This window comes from Gallus gallus, chromosome 2, assembly GCF_016699485.2.
Source record: "Gallus gallus isolate bGalGal1 chromosome 2, bGalGal1.mat.broiler.GRCg7b, whole genome shotgun sequence".
NCBI classification, from domain to species: Eukaryota; Metazoa; Chordata; class Aves; order Galliformes; family Phasianidae; genus Gallus; species Gallus gallus.
In genome coordinates, this window is record NC_052533.1 from 80,861,107 (window position 1) to 80,881,358 (window position 20,252).

General features: G+C 38.8%; 1 long non-coding RNA gene across 2 annotated transcripts in view; it reads left to right on the forward strand.

Moving 5' to 3' along the window:
* Positions 1-19,906, forward strand: part of LOC107052647 — a 33,316-nt gene extending 13,410 nt beyond the window's left edge. Inside the window, exons 3-5 of one of the 2 annotated variants that reach the window (XR_005857519.2) lie at positions 3,089-3,221; positions 4,891-4,998; positions 19,518-19,906. This is a non-coding gene — a long non-coding RNA (uncharacterized LOC107052647). Of the gene's footprint in view, positions 1-3,088; positions 3,222-4,890; positions 5,472-19,517 lie in introns of those variants that run through there. The other variant, XR_001465263.4, reaches the window with a different exon arrangement.
* Positions 19,907-20,252: the final 346 nt, after the last annotated feature.

Consider the following 20,252-nt stretch of genomic DNA (forward strand, 5'->3'; position numbering starts at 1 on the left):
AATTCTTTTTCACTATAACATAAGTGTTCAAATGTGACACTTAAAACTGCAAATCTTACTAAAACTTCTTTATAATTTGGTTAGCTACAAAATACCTTGAAAACCAAATTATTTAAGTTATGAAAAGAAACCATGGTTAAGTTAGAAGAAAAGAGTACAAGATACATCCTAGAAATAATTAATCTAGTGATGTCTTCATTCTGTCTTTCCACTTCCTTCATCGCCCGGTTCAGGCCAGGACAACAGACAGGGCTTAGCCTGATGCAAAGGAATTCTCCAGCTAAGTGCTCTAAGTCAGAGCTGAACAGGAGAAAAAAAAATCATCCAAAGATCTAAGCAAACAACAACAAAACTCCAACAAACGCAGTTAAAAAAAAAAAAAAAGATGTAAGTATAACCAGATTAGCTCAGACCGAAGATCACCAGCAGTGAGCATCTGTAAGATCAGGATAAAAGTAAAACGGTAATTTCAGGGGCCTCAGTAAATGTTCAGCTACCTAAATAAGATAATGCTTCACTTACGTTTAATTGAAGTCTACAGTCTTTATAGTTGCATCTTTTTTTCCTAAAACGAAGGAATAAGGGAGAGAGGAGGAAGTTTAGCAACACTATAATTAACTATTTAGGGTAAATCCTCCCATCAGATTCATGAGACAGATTTCAGATAAGCAGCTCAAATGAAGGATTATCTTGCTAGCAATGCGGAAATGTTGATCAGCTTGATATTTCCATTCTGCAGGCTAGAGCTCATGCTGGCTGTTCACTATTTTCTGCAAGGAGGTAAATCTCCACAAAGGTAGCAGGTCTGACCCAGAGGGGATTTTATTTTTAAGCCCCTGTCACGTGACAATCTTCTACTTGTCAGGTTTCAGGCAGAAATGAGATGTGAATATAAATGATGCCGTTACCCCATTTCAGCAGGGTTATTAGGCAGATGAGTGCCCTGATGGTGTGATGGATGGGACAGAGCATATTGCATATGTGCTAGTATTGTATCTTAATGCAAACATTAGCACTTGTGAGCATTATAGGGATGTCAAGTGTTCTGGAAATATTAAGTTCAATTAAAAAAAATCATCTATGACTGAGACAACCCTCTTAGCATATGCTTCATGGCATTTTAAGACAAATGGAACTTATCTAACCAGTACATTTAAATTTCAAGGAAAACAGTTCTTTCCATCATCAGGAATCCATTGAAAAAAAGCAAAGAAAATTTAAGCCTTCTGATACGAATAGCAGTCTTGCATGCACCAGTCTTGGCTGGTGTCTGGGCAATGAATATGACTGTATAAGGGAGATACTTCTATTCCCAGTGGAAATGAGACATAACATTTTGTGGTGTATCATGCCTGTCTCTTACCCTGCCATTTTCAGTCCAAAGGAGGGGCTGCTATCAATTACTTCCAGCCAGACAATGCACTGCAGAATATTTCAGCATTTGTCTGTTTATCTTTGCAGCCATATCTCCTGATGGCAATAATATTGGCATAGCAGGTAGCCTGTCAAAGGATCAGAAACTTTAGCTATGGTCTGAAACTACCCTCCAGGCAGCCTTTGAGAAACTATTTTTTTAGGAGATATACATGCATGTCTGATGTTGATCTGTGTTAGGAAAGCAGTGCAAGCATGTGCAAGTAAGTTATTCTGTACAGCTGGGCCAGAACACTGCAGCCAGAAAGCTGTGAAGTCAGGCTTTGATCAGAAAAGTGAATATTTGCTAGCAAGACCTTATCATGCTTCAAGTCTGATTCATTCATTTACTGCAAACCAGACATTACAGGAAAACTGGAAGCCAACAGTAACTACAGGGCAGGCAGTGTAGGCATCTTTTCTACGAGATCCTATAAAAGATTTACACAAACACAAAGAGGGAGGGCTATCATTTTGTAATGCTGGCATCTCACAAGTAACAGAAGTTTAATATAAAATATTGTCCGTCCTGACAAAAGAAGTGCTGTACTCATGCCCCACATTTTCCTCACGTGTTATGAGAGAAATATGACAGCAAAGTTCACTTAAAGAACATCTTGTTAGCTGCAATTTTTATGTTTTGTAGTGATAGAATGAATTTGTTACAACAGAAAAAAAAAAAAAGTGTTTTCCACTTGGAACCTAGCCCTGCCCTATCTTTAGTTATATAAAATCCCCCTAAAAAAATCCCCCAAACAAAAGTTATTTTTCTTGAATGCATGCCTAAGCAGATAAGCCTCACGGTGAGATTTCCAACAAGTACTCAGACTTAGATATGAAATTCCCCCCAAATGAACAAAAAAAGCCCCTTTTCTCTCCCAGAGCAATGAGATAAGATCACATGCAGACATAACATCACGCTCAGCTTATGTCTGTACGTTTAGCTCTGAAGTGCTCATATCGCTTCTGGAGATGTTCAGTTCTGGGCTCCCAGGCACATGAGCTGAGTCTGAGTCGCATGCTCTTGCAGATTGCTATTTCCCCGTCCACAGATGAGCACTTAATGCATCATGGCTGATCTCAAGAACACCAGCAGGGTACTTCACTGGTGAATGAGAACGATGCCAACACTTGATGCACAATATAATTTAAAGCCCTACGAAGCAAACCCAGCACTAGCATCTCCACACAGCTCTTGCTTTTCGGGAAGAAAAAGCTCAACATGCTCACAGAAAAAAATATAGCTATTGTAATTTTATTTTTGTGATTTGCTAGCTCTGGTTTCAAAGCTGGTAGAGGGTAGCCCCATTTAAAATATATCTGAAAACATTTTTGCACTAAGGAGACCCATAGTATGGAAAACAGCCAAATGACATAAAAAGCATAAATAAATCCAGTAGCTGTTTGTACCATACACACAGTAACAATGATCACTTGTATGCTCCCAGGCATACAACCACTTACTAAATGGAGAAGCCAGATGAACAGGTAAATTGTTGATCAGCCCTCCAGCAGGAGAGTCACTAGGTGGGATCATTTGCATTACCATCCTTAACCTCTTCATCACTAATCACCCTACTGACAGCGTGCACGCTTGTAGATGCCTAGTTTCCTTCATGAAGAATAAAAAATAAAAGGTAGCATCTCAAGCAACTTTTCATTTTTCTTCTTACAGTATGTATATGCAGACACTGAAAAGCAGCTGAGTCCCAGAGGCAGCCCCTGCATCTCCCCTGCAATGCCACCAGATGCCACCAGGAGGATTACAGCCCCCATGACCCAAAAGACAACAACCTAGAAGGATTTTGGTCAGCATCCAATGGCAAGGTGGACTCCATGGTATTGTTTTCAGGCAAGTTATTCCACAAAGAAAATGCCTTACCTGCAGTAAGTTTTCATTTAAGGCTCGCTATGACTACAAAATACAGGGTTTTTGGTTGTTTTTTTTTTTCTTCCTTATGGTCACTACTACTATTTTACTATTTCAGGCAGCCTACAAGGCTCAACTTTACAGCTGGAATAGCACTGGATATAATCCTTTTCTATCCTCATTCCTCCTACAGACAGCTCTTAAGCTGTAAAAAGCCACTTCTCTAAGCGCTTATACATAAAGTAAAATTTATAGTGGATATTCAAAACAATTTCAAACAATGTAGTCTGTAGCTTGCCTAAAATTCACTAGATTGTATGAGTTCCTTGCAAAAAGTCTTACTTTTCAAAGGTACAGCATATAAGAGGGGTGGGAAGCAAAGAGGAGAGCAGTGCTCTCAGTGACCTACCTCCATAGCTGCCTGGGGCTTGGCTGTGACTGCAGAGTTCCTGTTCAGTCACACTGGTGTTTGCAGTAAATCTAGTTCAGTTTGCTCTTGGGAAATAATTTGTACTTCCCACGGGAAAATAAATAAATAAATAAAATCAACAGACCTGTAAAGTACAAGGGCTCTGCAAATAAGTCTTGTTTACTGTTTGGTAGCTGCTGGTTATCTCATTTATTCAATAACAGATGGAGCTTTCAAAGACCTAGATACTTCTTACATGCTGCTTAACACTCTCAGCTCCTACTGAAATTAGTGGTATTATGGGATTGTTACCTTCAGGTGTTTAACTTAGGTGACTAAGTTCATCCTCTCTTACTGTAGACAACGCCTCCCAGAGACAGAATTCTGTTCCGAGCACTCAAGTTTCTTGATTTGGAGAGAAAGCGGAGTCCTTCTTTCTTTCTCCATTAACTACAAAGGGAGATGTTATTTTCTTACATAATAAAATGTATGTCAGACAAGGTGGAAACCTGCATCACAGCCACCTTGTTGTTAAGATACAATAAGTAGTAATAAATAGAATTTAGTCCAGATAATACTGACTTAGAGCAAGAATACCAGAGAAAAGGTCTTGGCAGGTCACTTGCCTAAAAAGCAGTAATTGTTCTCTAATGTCCTTGTCCAGACATGTCATATGGTGAGGAAGGTAGTCCAAGGTAAGTTGCAAACACCAAAATATTTTCTTGAGGCATAAAAAAAGGGAAGAAAGTTTGCTCAAGTCTACAGTAATAAAATCCTTTACCTCAGCTTCTCATCTTTCAATTCACTCCACTCCTTGCTGTTATATGGCGCATTTCCTTGGCAGAAGACAGTCTTTGCCATCTTACTTGTCTGTAAACGTGAGTTATTTACAAATCATGAAACTATATTTTAAAAGACTAGGAAAGAATTGAATGTTTTTGTTAACCAAATATGCTGCTTAGCAAACACAAGTTTGCTAATGAATTCACCAAGTTAAATTCACCAACTCTCTACAGCAGCTATTGGGAAAATAAGCAAATGGGGAAAAACAAACAAACCAACCAACTTATTAAGAACTGCCATCTCATGCAAAGTCACTCAGGTGGAGCTTCTAGACAGAAGATATTCATTAACAACATCTCAGATGACATCTTTGGAAAATGGGTCCAAACCTAAAACACTTTTTGCTGCTTTCCAGCCGATTCTCAGGAAGCATTATATACATACAGCCTACTGTTACTCACTGCATCAATTTTCAGCCTGCTGTCAGAAGATGATATACAGGAGATCATCACTCATCTTACAGGTCTGTGACTCTCAATTCTAAAGAATGAAAGGTGTATAATATATATGCTATGTATGGTGCTAAGATTTTACCTACAGTTAGCATGTATTGAGATGGATGCTTGCAATTGCATATTCTTCTGATTACTGTGACATTTCTGATACAAAGTTAAAGGGCATCAAGGAATACTATTAAGCAGTTCACTGCTTATGATTCTAGTGGTGACATAGAAAAACTTGACTGTAAGCCTTGTTCTGCCTTAATAAAACCTACTTATTCACTAATGATTCACTGGAGGATTTGATTTTTTATATGACTTCATGTTCTGTCTTTCCTGGCATGTTTTGTTTATATTCTTCATTCTCTACTTGAGCTATTTTCTAGCATAGTCTTTCACTGAGGCCAGCATCTTTTCACAAACTATGCTTCCTAGATATCATTTTTTCCAGCAGCTGTAGCTGGTTTCCGAACAGCTCAAGGGATGACATTGTGGATAATATTGCTCTTCCTTGTAATACATTTAACACAGCTAAGGTAATTTATGTACTAAGATGAAATCAGTATTGTACATCTTGCTAATTTTCAACTAAACACTGTGTGAACAAAAATGTATGAACTCAAGCATAGGGTGGATTTTTCTAATAACTCTATGATAGAGCATGCATTTTTTTCTGAAACTTCACAATCTTCATTGTTTCTATAATATTCTTAAAGCATACTATTCTTTCTACTATAATTTTCTCTGTTAACATTGGAGAGATGTGGATTTGATGGATGAACTATTAAATGGATGAGTAATGGTCTGGATGGCCACATTCAAAGAATTATAATCAATGGCTAACTGTCCAAACAGAAGCTATTTATGGGTAGTGTCCCTCAAGGGTCTGTACTGGGACAAATACTGTCTTCAGTGATGACACATATCATGGGATTGAGTGCACCCTTAGCAAGATTGCACCTCTCAGCTTGGTGCCTTCCACAGATGATATACTAAATAGAAGGGATGCCAACCAAAGGGATGTTGATGGCTTTCAGGAGTGGGCCCATGTGAACCTCTTAAAGCTCAACAAGATCCTGCGCATGGGTCACCAATCACCAATATCAGTACAGACTGTGACAAAAGGATTGAGAGCAGCTCTGAAAAGAAGGGCTTGGAGTCATTGTGAATGAAGAATTCGATGAGCAAGCCATGTGCACTTGCAGCCCAGAAAGCCAACTGTATCCTATGTGGACATTACAAGAAGTGACATGATTTCTCCCCGCCTCTGCTCTCGGGAGCCACCATCTGGAGAAATGCATTCATCTCTGGGATCTCCAGTGCAAGAGAGACATTGACCTGTTAGAGTGGGTCTAAAAGAGGGCCACAAAAATTACCAGAGGGCTGGCTCACCTCTCCTGCAAAGAAAGGCTGAAAGAGCTGGGCTTGCTCAGCCTAAAGAAGGCTCCAGGAAGACCCTAGAGCAGCCTTTGAATACTTAAAAGGGACTCACGGGAAAGACGGGAAAGGACTCTACCAGAGAATGAGGTGACAGGACTTGAATATCTCCAGAGAAGGAGGCTCCACGACATCTCTGGACAGCCTTTTCTGATGCTCTGTCACTCCAACACTAAAGAAGTTCTTCCTTGTGTTAGTATGGAAATTCCTGTATTCCAGTTTCTGCCTGTTGCCCCTTGTTCTATTGCTGCATGCCACTAAAAAGAGTCCACCCCCATCGACTTGACTCCTGCACTTCAGATGTTTATAACAGTTACGAGGTCCTCAAACTTCTCCAGACTGATGAGTCCCAGCTCTCTCAGCCTTTTCTCATAAGGGAGATGCTCCAGCCCCCTAATCATCTTTGTTGCACTCCACTGGATTCTTTCTAGGACATCCCTGTGTTTTTTGAACTGAAGAGACCAGAATGGGACACCCGGATGTGGAATTCCGGATGCCCTGCCTCACCAGGGAAGAGTAGAGGGTAAAGATCACTTCCCTTGACCTAGTGGCCATGCTCTTTTGAGTGCACCCTAGGATACCACTGGTCTTTTTGGCCACAAGGGTGCACTGCTGGCTCATGGCCAACCTGTTGCTCACCAGGACACCAAGGTCCTCTCTGCAGAAGGTCCAGCAGGTCAGCTCCTCACATGTACTCATGCATGCAATTATTCCTCCCCAGGTGTAGGACTCTACAGTTGCCCTTGTTGAAACTCATCAGGTTCCTCTCTGCCCTGCTTCCTAGTCTGCTGAGGTCCTGTTGAACAGGTCTTGTTGTTTACTGTGAGAGTGATTATATACTGGAATATGTTGCTCAGTGAAGTTGTGGATATTCCATCACTGAAAGTATTTAAAGACAGGTTGGATGTGGGCAACCTGACATAGTGAAAGCCCATAGCAAGGGGTTGTAATAGATAATCTTTAAGGGCCCCTTCCAATCCAAACCATTATATAATTTTTAATACATTTATTATAACAGTTTCCTTCATAGAATTTAATAAATGTTAGAGCAATTTCTATACTACATTATTTGCAGACTTCTTCGTACATCATTACTATTTAGTGACAAGGAGTTTACAGATGACTTAGGCAGTTACTCCTTGTTCATATCCCTTTTGTTGACATTTCAGCGTTCATAGGTATCAATGAGTTAATTCAGTGCTTTGTTTTTTTCCAAAATGAAGACCCTGTTTCTGTCATTCCTGGTTGTACAGACAGGATCTCAGTGACTAGGGACGTCAGTGGGACAGGTGCCAAGGTATCTTTGCCTCAAATTTGATTAGAAAAATATGGGGCTACACATTCAAAGTATCACCCTTCTCTCTGGATAGCCACATTGTTCTCCAGAACTTCATAGGGCAAGTTTCTGTTCACAGTAAATAAAATGTATGTTGGATATTTTGTTCCTTCAGGAAACTATTTAAACTACTAATCCTTATTAGTCATCAGTGTGAACAGAATGTGAGACCTAACCAAAAAAAAAAAAAAAAAAAACAACAGCAAACGGAACCTTCCTGACCAGCTTCAGAGTCAGAATAAAGCTTTGATACTGATTGCTATCAAATACATTAAAAACAAAAACACACACCAAAAAAAAAAAAAAAAACAACAAAAACTGAAGAAAAAAAAAAACAGACTCCAATATCTTTATTAAAACTAAGTTATTTAAAGTTTTAGTGTACTTTTAATGATGGAATTTTTTATCAGCCACAATGTAGAAATATCACTGTCTGGTGCATTCAGGTTCATTTACTAAGATATCAAATACTTCACAGTTCCTACTGTTTGCTTACTGTAATCTGTGGGAGCTTTGCTACCCTCTTCTAGTTCCATACAATGCCTGATTATTCATTTCAGCCCCTCACATTAAGAGAATATCTCACAAGAAACATTCAGGAAAGAATTACTGGGAATTCCCATTCCCATAGCAAATCAATTCAAAAGCCAGGAAGATTTCATCTGGATCATGGCTGGTTGGTTTTTTTTTTCATTTTTTTCCCCCCCTCTTTGTATTCCTTCAGTCAACATGACTTTAAAGAGAAAGTCACCCAAATTCATTCCCCATTACTATCAAGAAAGCACACTTGCATTACACATTCATAGAGATAACCTTAGATACTATGTTGTATCAAACTTTAAGTAGACAAGTATGAAATTATTTGCCTTTATTTTCACTACAGCAATAGATAGGTTCTCTATGATGATTTCATTCTTTTCTCTTTCTCCTCAATAATAGTACAAATTAAAGTACACACAGTGGGACAAACCACTTTCTTACATGGTGAGGTCGCAGTTTCCTAAAAGGAAACTATTTGCAAGTCAAAGCCTTTCAGAGCAGGATGCAGCACTTTGGGATTTCAATGAAAAAAAAACCTAATACCACTGCATGTGTGTCTTAGTTTCAGCTGGGATAGAATTGTTTTCTTCAAAGTGTTTGTTATGATGCAATGTTTTGGTTCCAGGAAAAAAGTGTTGATAACACATCAACATTTCTAGTTGCTGCTAAGCAGTGCTGCGAGGAGCAAACGCCATTTGCAGCAAAGGGCCCAAGGAGCTGGTGGGAAACAGAATTAGGACAACTAACTTAAACTGGCCAAAGGGGTATTCCATGCCATATGACACCATGCAGGAGTTTTGAAGGGGGTAGGAGTTCATCTTGCTCTCTTCCACTGCTTGGGGGCTAGCAGGGCATCAGGCCAGGTGAACAATTGCTTGTGCATCACTTTATGTTTATATAAAAGATAATAGTTATGATATATATAGTTATGTCCTATATATATATATGTCATAACTATTATTTTTATCTTTTTTATTTTCCCTGAATCTCTCCCCCTACCTACTGGGAAGGGGGAGAATGAACAAACGACTGTGTAGTGCTAAACCACCTGCCAGGTTAAGCTACAATAATGTGTGAGATTCCTTCTGCATCAATGCAAGATTAAATAAGAATTCTCTGCAGACATTAGAGAATTGGCCATGTCTTGAGCTGCAGGAACAACCTGTGGTTTGGGAGACTCTGTGCCAATCAGCAGAGAAAGCAACTGCTAGGAATTCAGCACCAGAGTCCACACAGTTCAAAGAGAGTATTCAGGGCTCAAAGTCTATTAAAATTAGTCTGCAATTAATCAACAGATGAAACTGAGGCCTTGTTTCTTTGGAGAAGAAACATTCCTGCTGCCTGATTCTGTCTGAAATAACTGCCAATTTTTAGATCTTTTAAGCAGCTATTTGTTGTACAGAGACTGTTCTGCTAAAATGGATGCATCTTAGTCAGAAAGGCAATGTGCAATGTGCACTGAGACCACAGAATAAAACAACAAACAGCAGCACTTGGAAGGCTGCCTCTACAGTTAGCCTCCCATCGCAACATACTTAACAGTACAACATCCTTAACAATGCATTAGAGTGTCTGGTATAATAATCATAGCAAAAATGACATTTGATGAAAGCTATTTTATGGAATAACTAGGATGACTGGCTGGAAAAAAAAAAAAAAAAACCTTTTTCTGTTTTAAAGGGAAGTGACTGAGTTCTTTCTGTGAGAAAGGGAAAGCACGCTTAATGAGAAAAACCAAAAGCCTAATCCAAAATCAGCTCTGCAGCATTATATGCTTTAGCTGAGATGATACGTTGCCACAAATTCCTTCTTTTATTTCTCACACAAGTTGCTACTGTTAAATTTTCTTTTTTCAAACTTGTTTTTAACACATTTTAATTTAGCTAGAGTTTATTCCATGAAATGGTGTCACATCAACTAATGACATCAGGCTATCAAGTGTATGAAGTGCATAGCAGATGTGCAAATAAATACGCTTTGCAAGCCTCCAGGCAAATATTTTAAATGAGGCTTTGCTTTGTTCCTGCTGATACAGAAATACTGTCCTCACATCCCAGCTTTGTGGGAAGGCCAGCAGCATGCAACTAAAGTGGCTGTGCTGCTCATTGCCAGCTCTGCAGGCCACAGGTATGTACGTATGTTCTCACCCACCCTTGGATCAATCTCCAAAACACAATCTGGATATGTGTCCTCCTCTACAACTTCCATTCAGCTCCAGGGGCTGACTAACAAGGTACCACTGAATGGGGACTGCCTTCATGCTAGTAAGAAGTAAAGGAAGATACAGGCAGACAAGCACCAAAAAGGCTGTATGAGAAAATGAAACTTTCCAGTTGCCATCACTAGCTGCTGCACTGGATTGGCAAATGCAGCAAGACTGTGATTTATCTGATTTATGACACTCATTTTTGCATCTGTGGGAGAAACAGAGCTTACTACCGTTAATAGCCAAAACCACCCAGAGGACACCTTGCTCTTCTCTCAATTCCCTTTGAGTCAGTCCCTGAGTATGTGTTAAGATGAAGGAGGGGAACATGAATGGAGCAAACAGCTGCGCTTGTACCTCACAGCCTGCAGCCAGCTCACAACAAGACTTTTGTTTGTGAGGGCTGTTGGAAGGCTACATATGCTGGTGGCCCTGAAGACTCCTGCAGCAATACCACTTGCACTCCAATTGCTAATACAACATCATGCCATGTGTATACCATTCATCGTACTCTTATGCCAGCTTCACGGCTGTACCAAGACGAGCAGGGTGCTATAGACCTTCCCCAGATGAAGGTCTGGATTTTATTTAGCTATATGGAATGTATGCATAAGATCAGATCATGAGTAAAATGCCACAGCCATTAAAAAGCTGTGTGGAGCTTTGAATGCTGAAGGGCATGTGGATGACTCACTGAACTCGGCTAAAACACAAAACATCTGCTTAAAGATGTTTCCTGACAGTCCTTGTGGAAATAACAGGCCAGCGATTCTCTCCTGCTCCACCAGGCCTGGCACAAGCAGGCTGGAACACTGCATAGGCTGCCTTCCATGCTTCCCTTGGAATGGAGGCTGCTGCTGTTTGGCTACCAAAGGGACTGAAGGAGAGCAGCGGCACAGAGCTAGCTCCAGCAGCCCCAGCTGCTGCCCAACACTTCTCTGCAGTGCTCCAGCCATGCCTATGACCCCACTGGCTCCCCCAGTGGGAGTATCAAGTGAATGCTGAGCCATTTCCACTGCCTGCCCCTGCCCTGGGCCTTACTGCAGAAGGCTGTTGGTCACATCTCCGTAAGAGACCATGCTTGCTTCCTGCTCAGTCCTAGTCTTACGTGATCACAAAACGTTGTGACATCACAGTTCAACACAGCAATGGCTGCAGTGATTCGTACAATGCTGCAATGCCACACTAAAATTATGAAGGTGGTAATTTCCTCTGACAAGAAAATAGAAAACAAAACACTTTCAAAATAAATATAAAACCAGCAATTTGCCAAAGCTTGTGTCTAAAACCTGGCACTGAACACACAGCCTTCGTGACACAACCTGACTTCAAAGACAGCATTATCATATAAGATACACAGATATTCACCACTGTACAAACGTGATGAACAACAAAGCAGTCATGGCCTTCCATCTAAGAGTTCTACCTTAAAAAATGCATGCCATCATATTTTTTCCCTGCTTCTAAAGGGGCAGGCTTAATTGTGCTGCTTTGAGAAGACAGCATTTCAGCTACAAATGAGCTCTCAGAACTACTTCCTGTTAAAAATAAACTTTAAAGCAAAGCACCAGATGCTGCCTTGGAACATACCATGGAGCTTTTATGCAATGAGTGCATCTATCCAGCCAGAAGAGTGACTGCTTCAAACAAACTAATGGCTTTTCAGTGCTGAGAAAAAAAAAAAGGGAGGGGGGGCAAAAAGGTAAAATACTGTAGGAGGCATTGGAAAAAAAAATAACAAGAAGATCTGTGTTGGGGTGGTGGGAATCAGAAAATAATTTTTCAACATAATGCATCAATAAGGGACCAACTTTTTATATGAATGCAAAGTTCGAGAGGCAAAGACCCATCTCATCTTATGCTAACTTATTTCTACCTGCAAGCTTTGGGAACATTATAATTTTGCTGCAATTTTAGCCTTGCAGAAGCTTTAAGGAGATGCTAATACCTAGTGAAACACTGGGGAATGAAAATTTGCTTGTATTTGTTTTCTTTAGTTGTCCAATCCCTTATACAAATGTGTGCTAAAGGAGACTTCTTTTAAAATCTTTAGCTTCCTGGCTTGTCATCTTAGTAACCTCAGTTAGTCTTCAAAGAGTTAATATATCTAGAGTGTACATAGAATTTTTCACAAGTAAATGTTCATATGCTTTACAATGCTTTGCTAACATTCTAGCTAGGTTTTACAACAGGCTTGCAGAACAGTACAGTATTGAGAATTATGTGCATTTTACAGAAAATGCAAGTGAGCCAGCAAAGTAGGCTGATCACCCCAGGACACAAAAAATACCAATAAAAATGGGACCAAGTGTCATAAATTCTTATCTTTTTTGTTGAGGGGGGGGCAACACATTTGGTTGCTACATAATAGATGAGCATCTCAAATCACAAGACGTGCAGATATTTAGCCACTGATGTATAAGTACTAGGACATTTACCACATGTACCCACCATGAGTTTCTCCATAAGATAAAGAACAGACCTATACTGTGTTGTATCATCTCAGGCCTTACTGGCTTCTATTCCTGAAGGAATATCTTTGCACCTTGGCTCAACTATCTCAGGGCTCATCCTCGCCCGAAGCACAGCCCTAGCACACAACTAGGAACCATGCCATTAGTGTATTTCCCAAACACAAGTGGAAGAGAAGTGGAAAAATTTGCAATTTTAAAAGTTTCTTAGTGAGAATAAAACATAATATTTCCAACAGATGAAGCAGAACTGCTGAACTAACATAGAAACTTTTAGGAATATGGAAATGGAAAGAAGAAAGCCTAAACACTCTTCTGTTCTGTCCATTTTATAGTCAATTCCACAATTGTACTCCTTCTCTTATGCATAGGCCAGACATGGTTTACACTGAACCAAACTTCACTACCTACAGTATCCATACTTACATACTACTGAAAAGCACTCTCCAGTACGGTTTTCTGAGCCAGCAGTGCTCAATAAAAACAGAATTTTAATCATGGTTTAATTTAGTCTAACATGTAAACCATTGTAAGGTTTGCCAAGAATTGATCTCAAATACCTTTTCCTGCCAAAATCTAGTTCAGTGGTGTGAGGTCTTCCATCAACATCAGCATATTGAAAAAAGAAAGAAGAATTTGCTTTTTTGTATTGCTTTAATTGTTATAGTCAGTAACTTGCACTGTTAGCAGAGGAAAAAAACTCAGGAACTCAGATGGTTCATTATTCAAGCCAATAAAATGGGTGTGTTGTTTAAAGAAAAAAACAGAAAACAAATTCACATGAAAAAAATTCATTTTTTTCCTCAACTGTGCATATTTTATTCTCATTGAAGATCTTGGCTTTTGCAAAGCTTGTTATCTTATGGGATATTGTTTTCTACTTTTACAGGCAAGGAGTAGAAATGCGAACACCTCCTGACACTGAGTCTCTTCAATCTCCGCCAGATTAAAAATCTGCATCCTCTAAAAAGCATTGCTATTTACCTTTAAAAATAGAAAATCCTTGCCTCAGTTGTAAATCAGAAATGCCTGGGGGGACCAAAACACCTCTAGCTCTCAAGACTTTTTATGTTCTTTTGTTATTTTTGACCAGTCACAAGAGCAGAAAAAAGCCGCTCTTGTCTCTGTGGTACACTCTTATGTAATTTGGCACTGGGCATAAGTAAATCAGCTGGCTGGCAGTGCCTGAACAAGACACTGAAATAGTAGCTTCACTCATTATATAATATCTTCCAGCCTTCCCTTTATAATTCAATACATAGCCATAACAAGAGATTAACCTTTAATGTCACTACACAATTTGGTTAGGGTAAATCATTTACTGAGAAGGACTTTATTTCATCAGAAAACTGTCATGCCTGGAGTTTGAGGGCAGCTTTCTTTTATTGAGCTTTTATTGCTGACTGTTGTATTATTAATTGACAGAATTTATTAGTAAAATAGTGTTCTATTAACACATACATTGAACCAAATCACTGTATGTAATAGTGCTCAGACTTCTGATTATCTCTCTTCAAGGCTGGGTTTGTCATAAATGATATCCATTTGCCCTTGAATATTTACTTTTGGCATGTTTCTTTGTCTCAAGGTGATCAATAAGTCAAGGATGAAAAGATAAAATTTACAGTCACAGATCAGCTGTGTAATACTTTAACAAGGCTTCCTTCCGCTTAAGTTCACAAACATTTTTTCTTTCTAAACTAAATTCCATGCCACCAGTACTTGGCAAAGTATTTTTGCCAGCAACAGGAAATGTTTGATTCTTTGCTTTTACATGCACATTAGAATTTATTATTGTGAGGAAAGAGATAGCCCAGGTATTTCCACCACCACCATTTTCTCCTCAGAACTTTCTTTAGCATTGCTAAAATCCAGTCAACTTTTTGAGAACAGGCATTGCCTAGAAACCTTGCTTTTGCGGGAGAGCTTGCTCAAACTTTCTGTGCAGTCTGCCCTTGAGATGACCACAGCATTGGTTTTCAATAGATGCTTTCATGCGAGGCAGGAGCTGTGTGTACCAGAAGGTTGTTTGTCTGAAGGTAGGGATGAAATCATATGCTATGCTGGAGCATCTAGTTTTGTCAGAAATGTCTAATATTTGAGTAACTTTCTACATTTTGTGTGATTCAAACACCAAGTAGAAGCTTTTTTTAAGAAAAGCTTGTGAAGAGATAAATGTACATATTACTATTTTTTTTCCTATAGAACATCTCTTCTGACAGATTTTCAGTAAAACATTTCCTTCCATTTCTCCTATAACCATGAGTATGGATTACAAAGTTTGGATTGTAGTTTGGACTAGAAATAGCTTGTCTGCTTGTGATCTGTTTCAGGAGCACTTAAAAACATGTCTGCCTAAGCACAGAGTTCTTTTGCTGGAAGAGCTCTCCACCAGCAAGAGTTTCTAAGTTTTATGGTATTTTTAATTTGTTTTTAAACTATATTCTTTGTGTTCTCTCACTTCTAGCTGTGAACAAAAGAGGTTGTACCAAATAGCATTGTTGTTAACTGAAGCTATGTCAAGATAGCTAATGCACAACTCATTCTTTCCATCATGCTTTTATCAACAGATTTAAACACTAAGCAACTAATAGGAACCAGCTAGGTTCAGATAGGAGTACAGCAGTTTTGAGATGGGAAATACCATTTGGAGATTTTTCCATTTAGCACCGTTGTGCTAACATATATTACATAATCTAAACATCAGAAGACATCGAGAGAGCATACAGTATTCAAAGCAATTGTGGAACTTGCTCTTAAAAGGTTATACTTCCCAAGATTTTTTTCCAAAGCACACCTGATCTGGCACTAGGTAGCCTGGGCCAAGATATGATGCTTAGTGAAGGAGAGCAACTCCACCCTTCTGGAAAAAGCTAGGAGCTACTGAAAAGCCAAGGCTGGAGATCTCCCAGCCCCTCACCAAGTCTCAGTTCTCAAAACTTTTCTCAAAAGTATTTCTATCATAACATTTGCAACTCTTTTATTTTTTTTTTTTAACTTTTTCAACAGACAATCTCTCAAGGTCTGGGTTTGAGACCAGTCAAAAATTCCAGGGGGTTTCTTATTGAAGAAAAGGTCATCTCTACTTTTAACCTGCCCAACAGGTTTAAACAAACTCTGGCTCATGCTGATTCCACAAAGAATCTTTGTTACCCTCAGATGTTTTTTCACCATTACACTTCTTGCCATTTGCAATTACTTAATTACCCCCTACCTCCCCCACATGTAATTCATTTAGTTACTAAATAGTGTAAATTGGTAGAATTTCACAAGCTCAACATTAATGACTTCGCTCCTGTCTCCAGATACACTGGGCATCCCATAATTCATTATTTCTCAAATCAAACTTCTCACAATTACATATACATAGAGAGGGAGCCAGAGACCTTGGAAACCTACAAATTTTAAAAGGAGCAGAATTAATTTTTTCATCATATTAATATTCATTTCATCATATATAATATTCATTCATATTTACTTCTTAGAGAACTGATAGTCAGGCTCCCCACCTACAGATTTCTAGAAAAGGGAAGGAGTTACAAAAATCTGTATAGAAACAACAGAAGTTAAGGATTCTTTTGAGATCTAAAGATACTTTCAGGTAGTTTTCGTTCAAAATAATTCAGCCAAATGTCCTGACATAAGCCTGAAGAATAAGATCATCTGCTAACAACTTGGAGGAAAGTTCATCCTTTCAGCAAATTCAGGGGGAAAAAAAAGTAAGAGGTCTAAAGCAGTGCTTAAAGCACAAAGGTAGCTGGGAACTGGACTGCAAAACCACCTTTAATTATTTATTCATTATTGTGCCAAGGCTGCTCCCATGCTGGTAGTGTGAATAGAATACACTCTTCATTTGGACTCCCATTACTAAGAAGCCTCACTTGACTTAAAACATAACTGAATGTTTTGTTGGCTTTTTTTTTTTTTTTGTCAGCAGTTCTACTGGGTGCAGCATGAACTCCAAGTGGTTCTGAAGTGTAGGTAGGCAGTCTGTAGAAAAAAAACCACCCTTCTGTGCACTCTTAATGGATAAAGAGAGAGGGTTCCTCCCCTCAAAATCTTCCCTGCTCTGTATTTTTGGAATGGAGACATGGGGGGAGGGAATCCATCCAAGCCCCAGCTGATTGTACAGGCTGTGCAAATATGTGTCACTTTTGTAGCTTCTGTTGCCCTGATGTGTATGAATCACAGCAAACCCACATAAAACTCATTACTAGAATCCACAAATTGAATTATCTTCATTCAGCGGGGGATTTCTTTTTTCCTCCTGCAACACCACACTGAGAAAGTATCACTGATTGATTCACTGATTTATTCATTTATTCATTTATTCAACAGTGAATTTTTGAACTCTGTGGATAAATGTCTCTTCCCCAAATTTCTTGTTAGATTTTTTAACATTAATATTTTTAAAATGAATATACATACTTATTCAGCAGATTATTCATCTATAGTACTTAATAGTATTTAAAATATTTTAAAAATGAACACAGATGATTTTTTTATTCAGATGATTATAATTTTTTTGTTACTCTGTAAATGCTGCATTTCTAAAAATCAAGTCTTGATTTCTTTGAACTCTTTCCAATCACTGCTTAAAAATGAGAAATTCCCCAGTAGATTCCTGCAAGTAAAACTGCTTGCATGGGCATTTGGAAATGTAAACAGGGCTCAAACACTAAGCACTTTTTTTTTTAAGTATATTTGCATAGATGTTTATTTGAATATGTTTGTCATGCTATGGTTTCTGCCATTAATAAATATTAAAGTCACATCAGAAGGCTTAAGGAAGAAGCGTTTCTGCACCAGTGCATTGAAGCTCATGTGTCCAAAGGGAGCATCTTTCTCATGTCTAGAACAGTTTCTCTGTCTTCAACTGTTAAATTACATTTCTCCCCCCCACTGGAAAAGAAAACAAAATACAAAACCAACAAAACCACAACTCAAATCACCTGCTTTCTCAACCCTTGAAGGGAAAGTCCACTGGGAATAGGGAAGTTGGAGGTGGTGGTGACGAAGGATGGAGGATTCAGCTTTTTCACTGGCTACAACTGGCCAAGGAGCATCAGCAGCCATGAAGGATTTCTGAGTGATTTTGAGACCCCACCGTACAGAATTAGAAATGTGCTGGCAACATTGTGTTATTTTGCATTAATTGGATCTCTATTAATTTGGCCAGCGGTGCAAATCTTGGAGAGGTGTAAGAGGTAGCTTGTGTTTTCTGTCCAGGAAGGACATTAGTTACTGTTATTTCCACATTTACGTGTGGAAATTACCATAATCCTTCTGAACATTTATTGGCAAGAAATAAAAGAAAATATAATGTGGGACAGTATAACCTGCACAGAAGTATGATGTTTCCCTATTCCCCTGCTCCTATACCAAATAGCAGTCTAGTATATATGAAAACCCTGACGACCAGATTTAAACAAAAAACCCAAACCAACTAAATTAAAATTCAAACCACACTCAAATATTTTAGTTTGTGAAATGCTCCTAACACATGGAACCATTTCTTACATCTCTTAAGAAGCATTGATCAGTGTCCACTGAAATGCACTGCAATATTTTTGTATCCTTTGAAGACTAACTATAAATGAAAATCCAGATATGCAAGTAATACTGGAGATAGGTTATTCAGTGGTATTCAGCATAAACAAGTCTGCTTCTCCACCTTTATGGCTCTGCTATACTATGAATAAACCAGATTTTTTGTTTAATTTGAATGATATTTCAGCCTCATCACATCCCTGCAATTTCACGCATGTCTTGTTCTTAGTTTTGCTTTTTGTTCTGATCTCGATCACGTTTCCTGCTGCTGTACAAACACCTACCTCTCCAGTTTATTCCACACCCTCTTCACTCATTACGTGTAGAAACACTGCAACTGCAGCTTGGGATTTGGTGGATTTCCATATTTACTTAAATACCAACCTGTAGACAGTTTAACATTCCTAGGGAAGTTCACATGACATAGTTTTCCCACAACATTCTGAAAATGGGATCAAAATCAATGCACCTCAAATAGCAAGTTTCCCTCTAAAATATGACAGTTTTTTTTTTTAATATTTCAGTTGTTAGATTCTTCTTAAATGTCACCACCTTCACAAAAGTTACCTTCAGTTTTATGACCCTTTTTCTCCCCTCTTAAATTTGAAAGTTTTAATGAAATAAGATAGTCCCTTGTTAACTTACTGTGCTTGGAGTCTTGACCCTTGCAGACAACTAGGTAGCCACCAAGGCAGGGACCCAGGGATCTCTGGTACACCCAGCTCCTGCAGGCTGCCCTGTGAAGTTCAATCTTATCCCAGCTCTGAGATTCTCCTCAAACATGTATTAACAGAGTTAAACTGCAGTGATACTTCAAAGCAGTGGTTTTTTTTTGTTGTGTTGGTGTTTTTTTTAACTGCTTTTAAAAGGAAATTTCCTTGGTGTCTACCACAGATCATTTTCTATCTCACTCGATTAAACTTTCCACCACTTGCTTATTAATCACTTTTCTGCAACAAATAGGTTTACATAATCTTTTGTTTTCACTGCTTGTATTACCAGATTCTTGAAGACCTGAACTGGCAAGCAATGTGCTTTGGCAAGGATGGATAATGAAGACAACTCCCAGGTCCATTCCAAAAGGAAATTAGGTCTACAGAGCAAATGTTAAGTAGGTAATGGTCAATAGAAAGCACACTTCTTTAATTTGATTTATCCTGTTTGTTTGTTTGTTTTTTCTCCTTGTTGGCAGTGGAGAAATAATGAGAAACAGCAATTTTCTTCCTCTTTCTTCCCCAAGAACTGTAGTGCTGGCCAGCTAAGTTTGACAGCATCACCTGACCAGGACCTGTCCTTTTGGATACAATTTATTAACAACATAAATTAATTAAATGATAGACACCATTGAGAACATAAAGCAGTGTTTGTCCCCCAGGCAATGCCTTACCCAAAAGCTTAAAGAACAATGAAACAAAAGCAAAGTACAGCACACAGCAACTTGTGATTGGAGTTCAGAAACTTGAGTGCTAATAAAGCTGATTCACAAAAACTTACCCAATGTACTACCTGCCTAGTCAGCACACCTGTAAGCTTACATCGTGTATTTTCTGAGCTGGGAAGGAAAATTATTCTTGTTCTTCCAATGATGTTTCATTTACTAGGTTTAAAAGAAGTCTAGAGAACAAAATGAATAGTTGAAAACTAGCATTCAGTCTGTCAAGTGAACCTACCTAAATAAGAGAGCTGTTTTGTAGAATAATAATAAAAAAAAAGTGATCCAGCCCCGGAGTGTCTTCT